The sequence below is a fragment of the Cnephaeus nilssonii genome (assembly GCF_951640355.1).
Source record: "Cnephaeus nilssonii genome assembly, chromosome: 13".
NCBI classification, from domain to species: Eukaryota; Metazoa; Chordata; class Mammalia; order Chiroptera; family Vespertilionidae; genus Cnephaeus; species Cnephaeus nilssonii.
Genome location: NC_137084.1, coordinates 70,434,269 through 70,447,839, shown reverse-complemented (window position 1 = coordinate 70,447,839; position 13,571 = coordinate 70,434,269). Strand labels below are relative to the sequence as shown.

Sequence of the window (13,571 nt, the reverse complement as noted above, 5' to 3'; positions counted from 1 at the left end):
CTCATAGCTACTGTCAGAAAGACAGCGTGATGACAGCCGTTGTCATTGCCTACTTGTGAGCAAACTGGGTTGTTCCTCTGGGGTCATGAAAGTGGCAGCATCAGGGCACGACTTGGAAAAAAATCCTAGAAGCAATAGTGGAGACATAAGCATTGTCTTTTGAGAAATAAGCATTGCCAATGCTCTTAATGGCAGAGAGGCCAGTATTGTGAGGAAAAATGGGGACACCAATGACTCTGAGTCCAAAGTGACTCAGAGGGGTGTCTCTACGTAAAATTTGAGGGATATATTAAGTAATTTATGTTGCTAAGTTTTTCTTTTTATCTATGCATCAGGGTGATATGAGAATGATATGATTAAAATCTACCTAAATATTTTTAAAGTAGCTCTTTAAATAAGTTTGAAATAAAAATTCTACCTTATAAGAAAGCATTGTGTTTAACTGGCAATATACAGACTGTTAAAAGTTCAATGAAATATGCTATTCTCCTTTGCCTGGCAATAAAGAAAATGAGCCTTAAAGGTATTAAGTTTCTTGCCTAAGGTTATAAAACTAATGAAGGAGCTAGGATGTGACCCTAAAGGTCTCCAAACCTTTTCTTATTCCCTACTGCACTGTATTGCTCCTTTACTGTCTTTTTCCCCCACAAGGGGAAGATTCTTTTCTTTTAATTATTTACTTACTAGAGGCCCGATGCACGAAAATTTGTGCAAGAGTAGGCTTTCCTTCCCCTGGCTGCTGGCACCGGCTTCCCTCTGGCACCCGGGGACCCGGGTGGCTGGGACCCGGGCTTCCCTCCTCCTGTCACCCACGGGCACCGGGGACCTGGGCTGGCTTCCCTCCCACCTTGGCTTCATCAGGAAGGACATCCAGAATGACGTCCGGTCTAATTAGCACATTACCCTTTTATTATTATAGATTGATTGATTTTAGAGAGAGAAATATTGATTTGTAGTTTCACTTATCCAGGCATTCATTGGTTGATTCTTGTATATGCCGAGATGGGGGGATCAAATCCACAACCTTGGCGATTTGGGATGGCGCTCTAACCAACTGAGCTACCTGGACAGGGCGGCTGAGTCTTTCTTAAAAATCATAGACTTGTTTGTTTGTTTTCACTAACATTCCATGGCTCTGGAACCAGAATATTTACTTCTTTTTTTTTCTAAGTTCTTTTGCAACGTGATACATGAACTTGATAAATTTATTAATGACTTTTGACGTTGGAGAAGCAACATCTGACATTTTGTTCCCATTTTTACTAGAGCTTGTCAAAGCTGGCCCTGTGAGTTCTTTTGACTATGAGTGTAGCTATCTCTTCCTAATACACAAAAAGCAATAAAATATATTAACGTTTTATTATTAGGTACTATTGAACTAAAGTTACATTTGTCTGGAGAAGATTTAAATAATGCACATCTATTTCTTACATATAATTCTTTATATTATAGTGTTTGGCATTAAATAGAAGTGCTGCTTCTTCTCCGGTAACCTCAGTCAGACATACAGTTAACCCGGTTACTAACTCCATAGCTGGTACGTATGTATTAATGTTGCATTAGATTCCTCAACATCCTTGCCTCCATTGGCAATGGCACGATTTCTGCCTGTGCTCCAATTAGATGCACTAAAGATGCCCAGGACAATGAGCCCTTAAAGGAACATGGTCAGAAATTCTGAGTCCTTCAAGACTGTCATTCTCTGGCATTGACAGAGGAATATGGTTCGTCAATCAATCATTCCACCTTCATCAGTTTCCCAGGTGTTTTTTTCAGGTTTCATATATTTATTCAGAAAGTGATTCAACTACATAGGATGAAGCATTTCTAGCATTATGAAACACAATGTTTTGAAATAGTTTTCCCTACAATTCTGTTTATTACAATTTTTATAATCCTGAAGAGATTCTCTTATCTAAGGTTTTTCAGACATGTAGCTATTTTGCATGATTAGTGATAAAGGTTGCAATGAAGTAATGGTTATGATTAATAACTTCTTGCAATCCAAAAACAACAGGGATTGGGGGGGACGGGTGGGCTAGAAGGGGTCACTGGGGGGAAAAGGGGACATCTATAATACTTTCAACCACCAAGATTTAAAAATAAATAAATAAAAACACAGGGATTTTCTTTTCTGTACAGGCAGCTACGAGTTGTCAGGTAATAGCTGTCCATCTGAAAGAAGCTGGTCATCCTTTCCTTGATCAGTTAGTGTGTCCAGCTGAGAACCTGGATCGGACTTTACAAGATGGGCAGCATCATAAGCCTTCCATTTACTTTGATCAATTCCAAAATATCCACTAAAGGGTTGGTTGTTTTTTTTTGCCCCAAGGACAGAGCACTGAATTGCAAATAGGAGCAAATGCTGATACAGATTTATACTTCCCAGGATTCTTTAAAGCAAAAATCAGAGCTCCATGGCTTCCCACAGAGTGGCCAAAAATAGACATCCTTTGGGGGTCCACTGGAAAATGGGCATTTATGAGTTGGGAAGCTCCTCCGTCACATATGAGTACATCCTGTACCTAGTGTTCCAAGGATCTCCAGTGGCATCCACATAAAACTCAGCACCAGTGCCAAAGTCCCAGCTCTTACCTTCTCCTTTATTTTTAAAAACTATATATTTTTATTGATTTCAGAGAAGAAGGGGGAGGAAGAGAGAGAGAGCGATACATCAATGGTGAGAGAGAATCATTGATCAGATACCTCCTGCATGCCCCCCACTGGGGATCGAGCCCACAACCCGGGCATGTGCCCTGACCGGGCATATGTCAATACTCAACCATTGAGCCACCCTGGCTGGACTCACCTTCTCCTTTAATATTTCAGTCATGAGGGCTGGTATCTGGAACAATGACAACAAGGCCACTTGCTGAGGCAGCTTAATGATCACCAGATTTTGCTATTTAAAAAAAACAGACAGCCTATATAGTACAGGGCATTTGCCTTTGGTGGTTTAAGTAGATAACAAATTTCATTTTGTAGTTCAGTCCAGCACTATTACTTTCTGCCGACCCCCAACCACTTGATGTTGGAAATCTGTTTCAGTGCCATTCACTTCCTGTCCAACTGCTGCTTGTCTTTTGTCTGCACCAAAGGGTACATGGTCTGCGAGAGGCAGGGGCTGGGAGAGAAGAAGCAGTCAGGGGTCTCAACATTTTTCCCAGTTTTACTGAGATATAATTGACATATAACATATTATTTTAAGGTGTACAACAATGATTTGATATGGGTATAATGTGAAATTATTATTCCACCTTTCACTGTTTTTTGTTTTTTTTAGAGAGATAGATGGAAGGGAGGGAGGATGAGAGAGAGAGAGAGAGAGAGAGAGAGAGAGAGAGAGAGAGAGAGAGAGAGAGAAACATCAATGTGAGAGAGACACATTGATTAGTGGTTGCCTCCCGGGTGAGTCTGCAACCAAGGTACCAGGAATGGAACCTGCAACCCTTTGGTCCACAGGCCAGCATTCTAACTACTGAGCAAACTGGCCAGGGCACAACCCCTCATTTTTTATGAACATCCCAGGAACATAATCAGTTTTTTAGTTATCATTTGAAGTAGCATGCGGGTGTGGCTCAGTGGTTGAGCATTGACCTATGAACCAGGAGGTCATGGTGGTTCAATTCCCAGTCAGGGCACATGCCTGGGGTTGCCAGCTCGATCCCCAGTAGGGGCCTGCAGGAGGCAGCTAATCAATGATTCTCTCTTATCATTGATCTCTCTCTCTCTCTCTCTCTCTCTCTCTCTCTCTCTCTCTCTCTCTCTCTCCCCCTCTCCCTTCCACTCTGAAATCAATAAAAATATTTTTTTATAAAATAAGTTTACAAGTTGTGTGAATTTCTGAACTAGTATTTCAAAAAAGTTGGGCTATTAATTCTTGTACATATTATTATCAGAATAAACTTTAAAAGCCTTTATAATTCCGGATTGAAAAATACTTTTTCAAAAAAGTTTAAACAAGTAACAAGAAGATTAAGGTGATCATATATAGACTTTAACTATATACTTAGTAAAATTTAAAAAGTAACTGTAGGCCCGGCTGGCATGGCTCAGCGGTTGAGCATCAACCTATGAACCAGGAGATATGGTTCGATTCCCGGTCAGGGCACATTCCTGGGTTGCCCTGACCAATCCCCAGGAGGAGGTGTACAGGAGGCAGCCAATCAATGGTTCTTTCTCATTATTGATACTTCTTTCTCTCTCCTTCTCCCTTTCTCTCTGAAATTAATAAAAACATTTCTTTTTTTTAAAAAAAAAAAAAGCAACCGTCGTCAAATTTTATTATAGTGCTAATGCTCAGCAAGACATACCAAATGAATTACTATTGTCCCCACCAGGCAACTTAAAACACATATAGCTAATTGTGCTGATGAGTTATGATTTTTAAAAAAATATATTTTATTGATTTTTTACAGAGAGGAAGAGAGAGGGATAAAGAGTTAGAAACATCGATGAGAGAGAAACATCAATCAGCTGCCTCCTGCACACCCCCTACTGGGGATGTACCCGCAACCAAGGTACGTGCCCTTGACCGGAATCGAACCTGGGACCCTTGAGTCTGCAGGCCGACGCTCTATCCACTGAGCCAAACCAGTTTCGGCATGAGTTATGATTTTTAAGTTTCCATTTATAAAGCATATCAATCAGGCTCTGATGACTGAAGTAAAACTGGTAAAAACATTACAGCCACCAATGATGGGGGAAGGAATTGTGTTTCATGCTCTGTTCTCACTCTACATAGATCATTACAAAGCAGGAAGATTTGAGTCAAATGACCAGGGTACAACACAGTACTCTATTTCTGGGTCATATCTGTAGGGATGTGTATACAAGTGTTGTTTATTTGGCAACTGTCAAAATCAACAGGTGGCATGAGGAGCAGCAGCTCTGACAGAAGTGTTGACAATAGTGTCAAAGCAGTTCAAGAAGTTTATATGAAGGACCTACCATAAGCCCAGCATGTCAAAGTCAAGAAATGCATTAATTTATTCACGAGTCATTTATCAATTGTATATTGGACACCATTGTGTGGGAGACACTTTGTGGGAAGTCAAAATTGCTAAGGACGCTGGTAGAGAAAGTTTAGTCGTGCCAAGGGCTATACAAAGAGGTTCAAAAGGCTCAAGAAAGGGAAGTGGCCTATTTCTTTCTTACCAAACACCAGGAGAAAAACTTTATCTATCACAATGACTTATTAATGGGGTTCTAAGCTTTTGTCCCTTTTTGCTACTAAGCATCTCTATTAATATTGTGATAATGCCTTGTCAGTTATATTGTTTAAGAGATAACAGAGCCCTAGCCAGTTTGGCTCAGTAGATAGAGCATTGGCCTGCGGACTGAAAGGTCCGGGGTTCGATTCCGGTCAAGGGCACATGACCAGGTTGCCAGCTAGATCTCCAGTAGAGGGTGTGTAGGAGGTGGCCGATCAATGATTGTCATCATTGATGTTTCTATCTCTCTCTCTCCCTCTCCCTTCCTCTCTGAAATCAATAAAAATATATTTTTTTAAAAGAGAGATAACAGATTTCATGTTCTCACAAGAGCAACAGTTATGCCAATTATGTGAGGAGAGGCTTTCCTATGGGAAAAACTGTATTCTCCAGTCCTCACTTCAAATATCTATTCACAATAATTTAGGATGTGATATTTGAGTGAGTATTTGAGGGAAATAAATATAACTCCTAGGAATGCAAATGAAAGACTTATGAAATTGAAGAAAATGTATATGATTCATTTTATTTCCTCCATAGACATAAAACTAAAACATATTTGTACATAAAGAGTGTTTAAATTTAAAAAAAATCAAATGATCTGGGCCTTTTGTTTTTGTCTGTATGTAAGGTGTGCTGCCCATTATTTATGTAACTGAGGAGCAAAACAAACCTGGATATTCAAACTTAGAGCATGACTCTTATGACTCATAATTGCTGCTCGACTTGAAATCCTTTTGTCTAATGATTGCCTCGTTGGGATTATATGAATCATCGCCTTGCCTTGTGTGTGTTGACTGGAAGGAGACCTCCTGGTTTCTCCTGAGAGGTTGTTTCCCTTTTGGTGTGCTCAACAACACCATGACACTTGAGTAGGGTGATCACATTCCAGGGCACTGGATGGAGGCAGGAGCGTGAATTAGGGATAACATGATTCCATTCTATCCCTTAAATATTCCATGAACTCTGCACAGTATAATGCTAATTATCGTGGTCCCTGCCCTTTAAGAATTTTCAACCTAGCAGAGGAGTAGAAAACGTTAGAGAACAGCTGAGTAAAATGGACAGGGTTGGAGGTTTATAACAAGCCATGCCAATTGCTTCAATGTCAGTCCTCTTAAAATAACATGAAGACTAACCTAAACCAAAATAGCCTCCCATTTTGGAATAGGAAATCATAAGATAGTTCCCAAGGCTGTCTTTTCTTTAACATCGAAATAAATGTGTAAAGTAAGAATAAGGACCATGAGGATATTACCAAGAGCTATTTTGGATGTATGAACTCTAGGATCCAGTGTATTACCCCCTCCCCACCATACACACACATTTTCTTGATCCTCAGTGTTCTCTTCCATAGGCAAGGCTTAGTGTGTTAACAGATACATTCCACTAAAATCATCACATGAGAATGAAAATAAGCCCTTCCTCTCCTTGCCCAGTGTCCTCCCTCTAGACGCTCTGGGAGTATTGTTTGTTAATGGTGCATCATGTTTGAGGACAAAGGGAGCAGGAAGAAAGAGGAAAGAAGGGGATGGGAAGGAAGATGACTAAGGTCTTGTCCATGGATATTTCAGTGGTTCAGAAAGAGGTGGAAGCTTTACCTGTTTACTAAGCCTTGTTAGCCTAGGGGATGCACATCCTGTTTGTGGATATGAAAAGCTGAGTCACCTTGAAAAAGTGCAGATGAGGCAAGCAAGGCCTTTCTTCTCTATCCTTTCTGTATTTTCTATTGACACCAGACATACACCAGGGAAATCCTAGACAGGCTAAAAGTGCCTTTGGATATTTGATTAGTGAATAGATAATGAATTTATGGCATAATTTTTGGAAAATTGAAAAATAAGCAAATTCAGTTGAAGCAAAAGCTACCCAAACCACTTAAGCAGGATGCTTTGAAAATGACTGTATGGATCTAACCTGTCAGAGACTCCTACAAGCTGTATCCTACCCCATCCATTTCCTCACCTTTTGTATGCTCCCCTGGCACAAGAAGGCTTAATTTTTGCTTTTAGTCTACATATAGTTTAGACTTATAAATAAAATATAAAATCACAAGAGAAAAGTTTTTTAAAATTCAGATGTGTTTGAATAGACAAAATAATATGACATTTGTTTAGAGATTTAGAAGTGAAGTAGGGTGTATGTCTGTCTACATGCTCATATTTGAAATTTGTGATCCATTTTTTAAAATATTGATTTCAGAGAGGAAGGGAGAGGGAGAGAGAGATGGAAACATCAGTGATGAGAGAGAATCATTGATAGGCTGCCTCCTGCACACCCCACTCTGGGGATCGAGCCCACAACCTGGGCAGGTGCCCAACTGGAATCAAACCATGACCTCCTGGTTCATACCTAGGTTGACGCTCAACTACTTAGCCACGCTGGCAGGGCTGTGATCCATTTTTTGAGGAGGAGCTCTTGAAAGTGTCTATGTACAAAGATGGAATTTTTCCATGTATGACAACATGCCCTTTATAGTAGTTGCTATGTGATGATTTCGTTCAATTCTTCCACCATTTGGCTCTATTTGGACTACTTATAAAACTTTCACTCATTTATACGTTAAGCTTGCACTTGATTTGAATCTATAATTAATGTATTACCTTTATTTATTGTGTGTTTTTTCTCTCATTGACCTATAACAGTCAAAGTCATTCATATCATTTTCATACAAGGAAGTGAAATCCTCAATGCATCCACTTTTCTATTAAACCAGTCTTTTTTTTTTTTTAATCCTCATCTGAGGATATTTTTCCACTGATTTTTTTTATTTTTTTTTTAGAGAGAGAGTGGAAAAGAGAGGCAAACACAGAGAGAAATATAGATGTAAGAGAAATACATCGATTGGTTGCTTCCTGCATGCGCCCTGACCAGGGCTCGGACCGGGGAGAAGCCACCAACCAACGTATGTGCCCTTGGTCAGAATTGAACCTGGGACCTTTTGGTCTGCAGGCCGACACTCTATCCACTGAGCCAAACCAGCTAAGGCCAAAGTCTTGTTTTCTATGAAATGACCCCTAATTTTGAATTATCACTTAAAAAAAAAACCTTTTGCCAAAACCGGTTTGGCTCAGTGGCTAGAGCGTCGGCCTGCAGACTGAAAGGTCCCAGGTTTGATTCCGGTCAAGGGCATGTACCTTGGTTGCAGGCACATCCCCAGTAGGGGGTGTGCAGGAGGCAGCTGATCGATGTTTCTCTCTTATCGATGTTTCTGGCTCTCTGTCCCTCTCCCTTCCTCTCTGTAAAAAATCAATAAAATATATTTAAAAAAAAAAACTTAAAAAAAAAAACAAAAACAAAAAACCTTTTAACTTTGGTAAAAGAATTAAAATGAGTACTACTTTGAACACACAGCTCACCATGCAGACATCAGGGTGGGCAGAGGTAATTTTCAGACTTAGAAATTAACTCTAATATTTACGGATATGGACTTTAAACCTATTCGGGGATACCGAAAGGGATATACCTCTGAAAGGACTAGAAAAACTCTCTTCACTGTCCCAGGGAGACTCAAAGGAAACTTGTCAATGCCTAAGAAGTCAAAGCCCCACGTTTACTTCAGGTATGGATTTGGAGTCTGAAAATACCGAATTTATTCCATGTAAGATTTGAAACTTCTTCATGGTCCAGAAAATCTTGTCCTGCAACCCCACCCTACCCCACATCAAAAAGTGAATGTAGCCCTAGCTGGTTTGGATAGCTCGGCCTGGGGACTGAAGTGTCCCATGTTCAATTCCAGTTAAGGTTTCAGGCTCCTCCCCGGCCCAGGCCCTGGTTGGGGCTCATGCAGGAGGCAACCAATCTATGTGTTTCTTTCACATCGATGTTTCTCTCTATCTTTCCCTCTCTCTTCCACTCTCTATAAAAATCAATGGGAAAGTATCCTCGGGTGAGGATTTAAAAAAAGTGAATATAAAAGTTTGTCCCCATTGATGGTACCACTCAGCAGCCTGGCAAAAGCAAAAATCAAATATACAAAGAAGCTATTTCTATCTTTATAGAAAAAAATACCCACTGACGATAAACCCACATTCTGAAAATTATAAGACGAAAGAGGAAACAATTTGCCATCTGTGAAAGTTATTGGATTTAATAAACAATAGATTTATACATTCTCCAAACATTCCTCCTTAAAACGTCAGCTTATAGCACTATAAAAATACATATCTTATAAAAACAACTTAAGAGATAAGAAAGAATAGCAAGCATAGAAAAATGAGATACTATAAAAGGTAGGCTTAAAAAATAGAACTTCATGAAAGAAAAATTTAAAAATATAATTATAACTTAAAAACTTAATTTCCTAAATAGAGAATTCATGACCTGAAATATAGAACTAAGAGAACATACACCGAATGTGAATATCAAAGGGTTTAAGAAATGGAAAAAATGAAAGAGAGTTTAAGAGACATGGAAGAAAGAAGGGAGATGTCCAGTGTCTATCAATAGTTTACAAAGGAGCAAATGGAGAGTAAAAGAAAGGCAATATTTCAAAAGATAATGGTTGAGAATTTTCTTGAATTAATGAAAGACATGAATGTTTAGGATAAATAATTACATTACACCTAACATAAAAAGAAAATATTAAAACAAGATATTTTTACAATCCTATATAATCCTATATAATAAAAGCCTAATATGCTAAATGTCTGGTCGACTGGTCAGCTGTTCAACCAATCAAGGCATAATCCTATATAATAAAGAGCTAATATGCTAATTAGACCGGATGGCGGAATGACCTTCTGGAATGACCAGTGGGCTGGGGGCAGGGCCGTGAGGCACGAATTTCGTGCATTGGGCCTCTAGTATGCTAATAATATGCTAAGGCCACTCAACCACTCGCTATAATGTGCACTGACCACCAGGGGGCAGACACTCTGACCAATAGGTTAGCTTGCTGCTGGGGTCTGGCCAATCGGGACTGAGCAAGACGGGCTGGACATACCCTGGAGCTCTCCTGCGGTCCCTCCCCAGCTGGCCAACCTCCCACATCTCACTCTGGCCCCAATCATGCGCTGATGGGGTCCCTTGACCTGGCCTGTGCCCTCTCACAATCCAGGACCCTTGGGGGATGTTGGAGAGCCGGTTTTGGCCCGATCCCGCAGGCCAGGCCGAGGGACCCCACTGGTGCATGAATTTGTGCACTGGGCCTCCAGTTTTTACTAAGAGAAAACATTAGTTAAAACAGCAATGGCCTTAAACAGGACTTATCAAGTTCAGAGTCAATGGAATAGAAATTTCAAAACTGTCAGCTTAGAATTCTATTTCTAACTAAATGATCATTCAACTGAAATGGTAAAATAAGGCAAAATAAATGTGTTTTAAGACTATCTGAGGGGGGTAAGGCATGTGCTGGGGGGGTGGGAGTGGATGGGGAGAGGTCGATGAGAGAAAAAGGAGACATATGTATTACTTTCAACAATAAATAATTTAAATAAAAAAATTAAAAATTAAAAAAGTCATATCTGAGGAAATTTACCACTGACAGATTCTTCCTAAAAGAGCTACTAAAGGAATTACTCGAGGAAGAAGCCATTTGAATGAAGAAGAAAAAACCAAGGAGGAGAGAGGATTGGGAAATCAATGAGAAGAAAGATATTGGTTTCTGACCTCTTGGCTCATTCTCTCCATCTCTTCTCCATTCCAGAGGGTTTCTGCTTCCCTTCCTAGTCTTGGAGTAGTAAGTTTACCATATCTTCCCCATTTAATGGATTTTCCTTCTAGTTTGTATCTTTTTTCCTGGGGCACCATCTAGTTTAGCATGAATGATAGCAGGTTATTGAGGAACATGATTAATAAGGAAAACCAAAAATGACCTGATTAATATTTTTAAAAATATTATCCCTATAGTGTTTATATTATTGTTTTATCATTGAAATGAAAATATGAAATTTTAAAACCTTACATCCAAGATCCCCAAGGGTTCAAGGCCACCAACTTGGAAGACCTGTTTGGCCAATTTGCCCTCTTAACTCACAGTTGTTCTAATTTTTTCTTAGGAGCAGGTTCATTTTCATTGCTTGTCCGAATCAAATAAGCTGATATATGCTCATTGTCTTGTAATAAAGTTTTGTATTTGAGGTGGGGCTTGTGCATTTGACATGTTCCCATGATGTAACTGGCATTATTGTGAAAGGCAAACTTCTCCAAGAGTCAACACAACTGTGTCTCGCATGCTTTCTGGGTGCAGGGTTTATATTGGCATGTAAGTCCACGGAGAGCTCAGTTTCCAAGCCCTTCCTGTTCAATTATATGACAAATAAAGATGTTCAAACAGTAGTCAAGTTATCCTATGGCTGAATAGCAACTTTCGCCCTTTAAGATCTGAGCAGCCCTCATTTGACTGGCTCTTTTAGTTTCATTTGAAAGGTTGAAGAAGTAAGATCTCCCCTGCCAAATCTCTGCTTTCACAAAGCAGGAAAGGACATGGATTGAAACCTCCATGACATTTAAGGTTCTGTGGTTTCACAGTCTATGCTCTGTTCAGTTCCTTCTTCTTTTAAGTTGCTTTTGTTTTGATACAGTGGGCGGGGAATTGGCAATTCAGCTTAATCCACAGTGAGTAATGAAATACTGCTGTCAGTACACAAAACTGGGAACACGGCTCAGCCAGATAAGCCTTGGAAGGCCAGCCAGCCAACCGACAGTACCTCAGTGTTTCTACAGAAGCTCGTCTCTAAAAGGCCACTTTTCACAACGTGGCATAGATTTCCTGGCCTGATCTGATAAAAACACACTCAATGAGATCCATGTCAGTCTTTCTATCTTATAAAAAACGAAGACAATTAAGCAAAGAGAAATTAGTAGCAGCAGTAGCATTGGTAGAGTGAGTCATCATCTATTTTATGGGTGATCTGCAAGGTCCCGGCTTTTCTCCAGGGGCCCTGCTTAGGTGGTGATAGAATGAGGTCGTGCAGAGAACCACTCCACAAGGGGTCTCCTATGACATGCTGGGAAATGTGACCTTAATGCTGGGATGGTTGCAGGAATACATTAGGGGCTCTTTTTTCTTTTTAACTAAGTAACTTTGTCTTTAAAAGAGTGACATCGCTTATTATTTAAGATATTCAGCAATGGAGTTTTTATTAAAAAGTGGGCTGAATACACTTCTTTACCTTTACTCTCTGCTAAAATGCCATCAAAATTATAGTAGAGATTTAACATGCCCCCAAATCCACAAAGACAAAGAAAACAGAAAAAAAGAATTGAGAACAAAACTTTAGAGGCTAAAAAGCAAATAGACTGGTGTTAACGGACTTAGCAGAACCAACAAAGGCAAAAAGCAAGTTGCTTCACACTGCAGAACTGCAGAAAAGGTGGTACCAGGTCCCCCTAAAATCAGCATATAGGTGAGGTTCAAATAAGATAGTTGAAAGCCTATGTAAGGAATAAATGAGACAATTATTAACTCCAGGGGAAAAGAGCAAGTTATACCAGGCAGGCAATAGTCATGGCTTAGCTATGAATTATGGTTACATGGACATTAATAAGGCAAACATAGAATATTAACCTAGCAAACTTATGTACATAGTTAAAAGGGGAGCAGCTTAAAAGATCTAAATATTCTATTCACCTTCTATAATAGAAAGTCAAGAGATAACATCTAAAACTGAAAATAAGAATTAGCTGTTTAAGCAGGTTTTTTTTGGGGGAAAGCAACACATAGGTAAATACTAAAAGAAACAGCTGAAAGAGTTTAAAATGACTGCTCCTAGAGAGTGCAAAAAATTGGATACATATGTTTTCACAGCGCACCTTGTAGAACTCTGACTTTCACTACTATGATAGATATGTTTAACTTAGATAAGAAGTAATATTATAATAATAAAAACAATAACCACATTAATCTCCTGGTTTATTGTGAGGATTAAAATAGTTATGACTCATCTGATAAGAGGTTAATATTCAAAATTTATGAAGAACTCATACCACTCAACAACACAAAAACAAACAATCCAATTAAAAAATGGGCAGAGAACATGAACAGACATTTCTCAAAAGAGAGCATACAGAAGGCCAAGAGACACATGAAAAGATGCTCAATATCACTAGTTGTCAGAGAAATGCAAATTAAAACCATAATGACCTATCACCTCACACATGTCAGAGTGGCTATTGTCAAAAAATCCACAAATGACAAGGGTTGATGAGGATGTGGAGAAAAGGGAACCCCCGTGCACTGTTGGTGGGAATGCAGACGAGTGCAGCCACTATGGAAAGCAGTATGGAGTTTCCTTAAAAATTAAAAATGGAACTGCCTTACAACCCAGTAATTCCACTTCTGGGGATATAGCTGAAGGAACTCAAAACATGAATGTGAAAGAATTATATGCACCCCTATGTCCAGTGCAGTGTTAT

The 13,571-nt window shown here is 39.5% G+C and overlaps 1 pseudogene across 1 annotated transcript; it reads right to left on the bottom strand.

Annotated features, from left to right (window-relative positions):
• Window positions 1-1,937: 1,937 nt before the first annotated feature.
• On the bottom strand, window positions 1,938-12,377 carry LOC307109271 (S-formylglutathione hydrolase-like; annotated as a pseudogene). The gene is made up of 4 exons: window positions 12,329-12,377; window positions 2,810-2,902; window positions 2,141-2,595; window positions 1,938-2,038 (listed from the first exon to the last, which is right to left on the bottom strand). The product of its transcript is annotated as an S-formylglutathione hydrolase-like (transcript).
• Window positions 12,378-13,571: the final 1,194 nt, after the last annotated feature.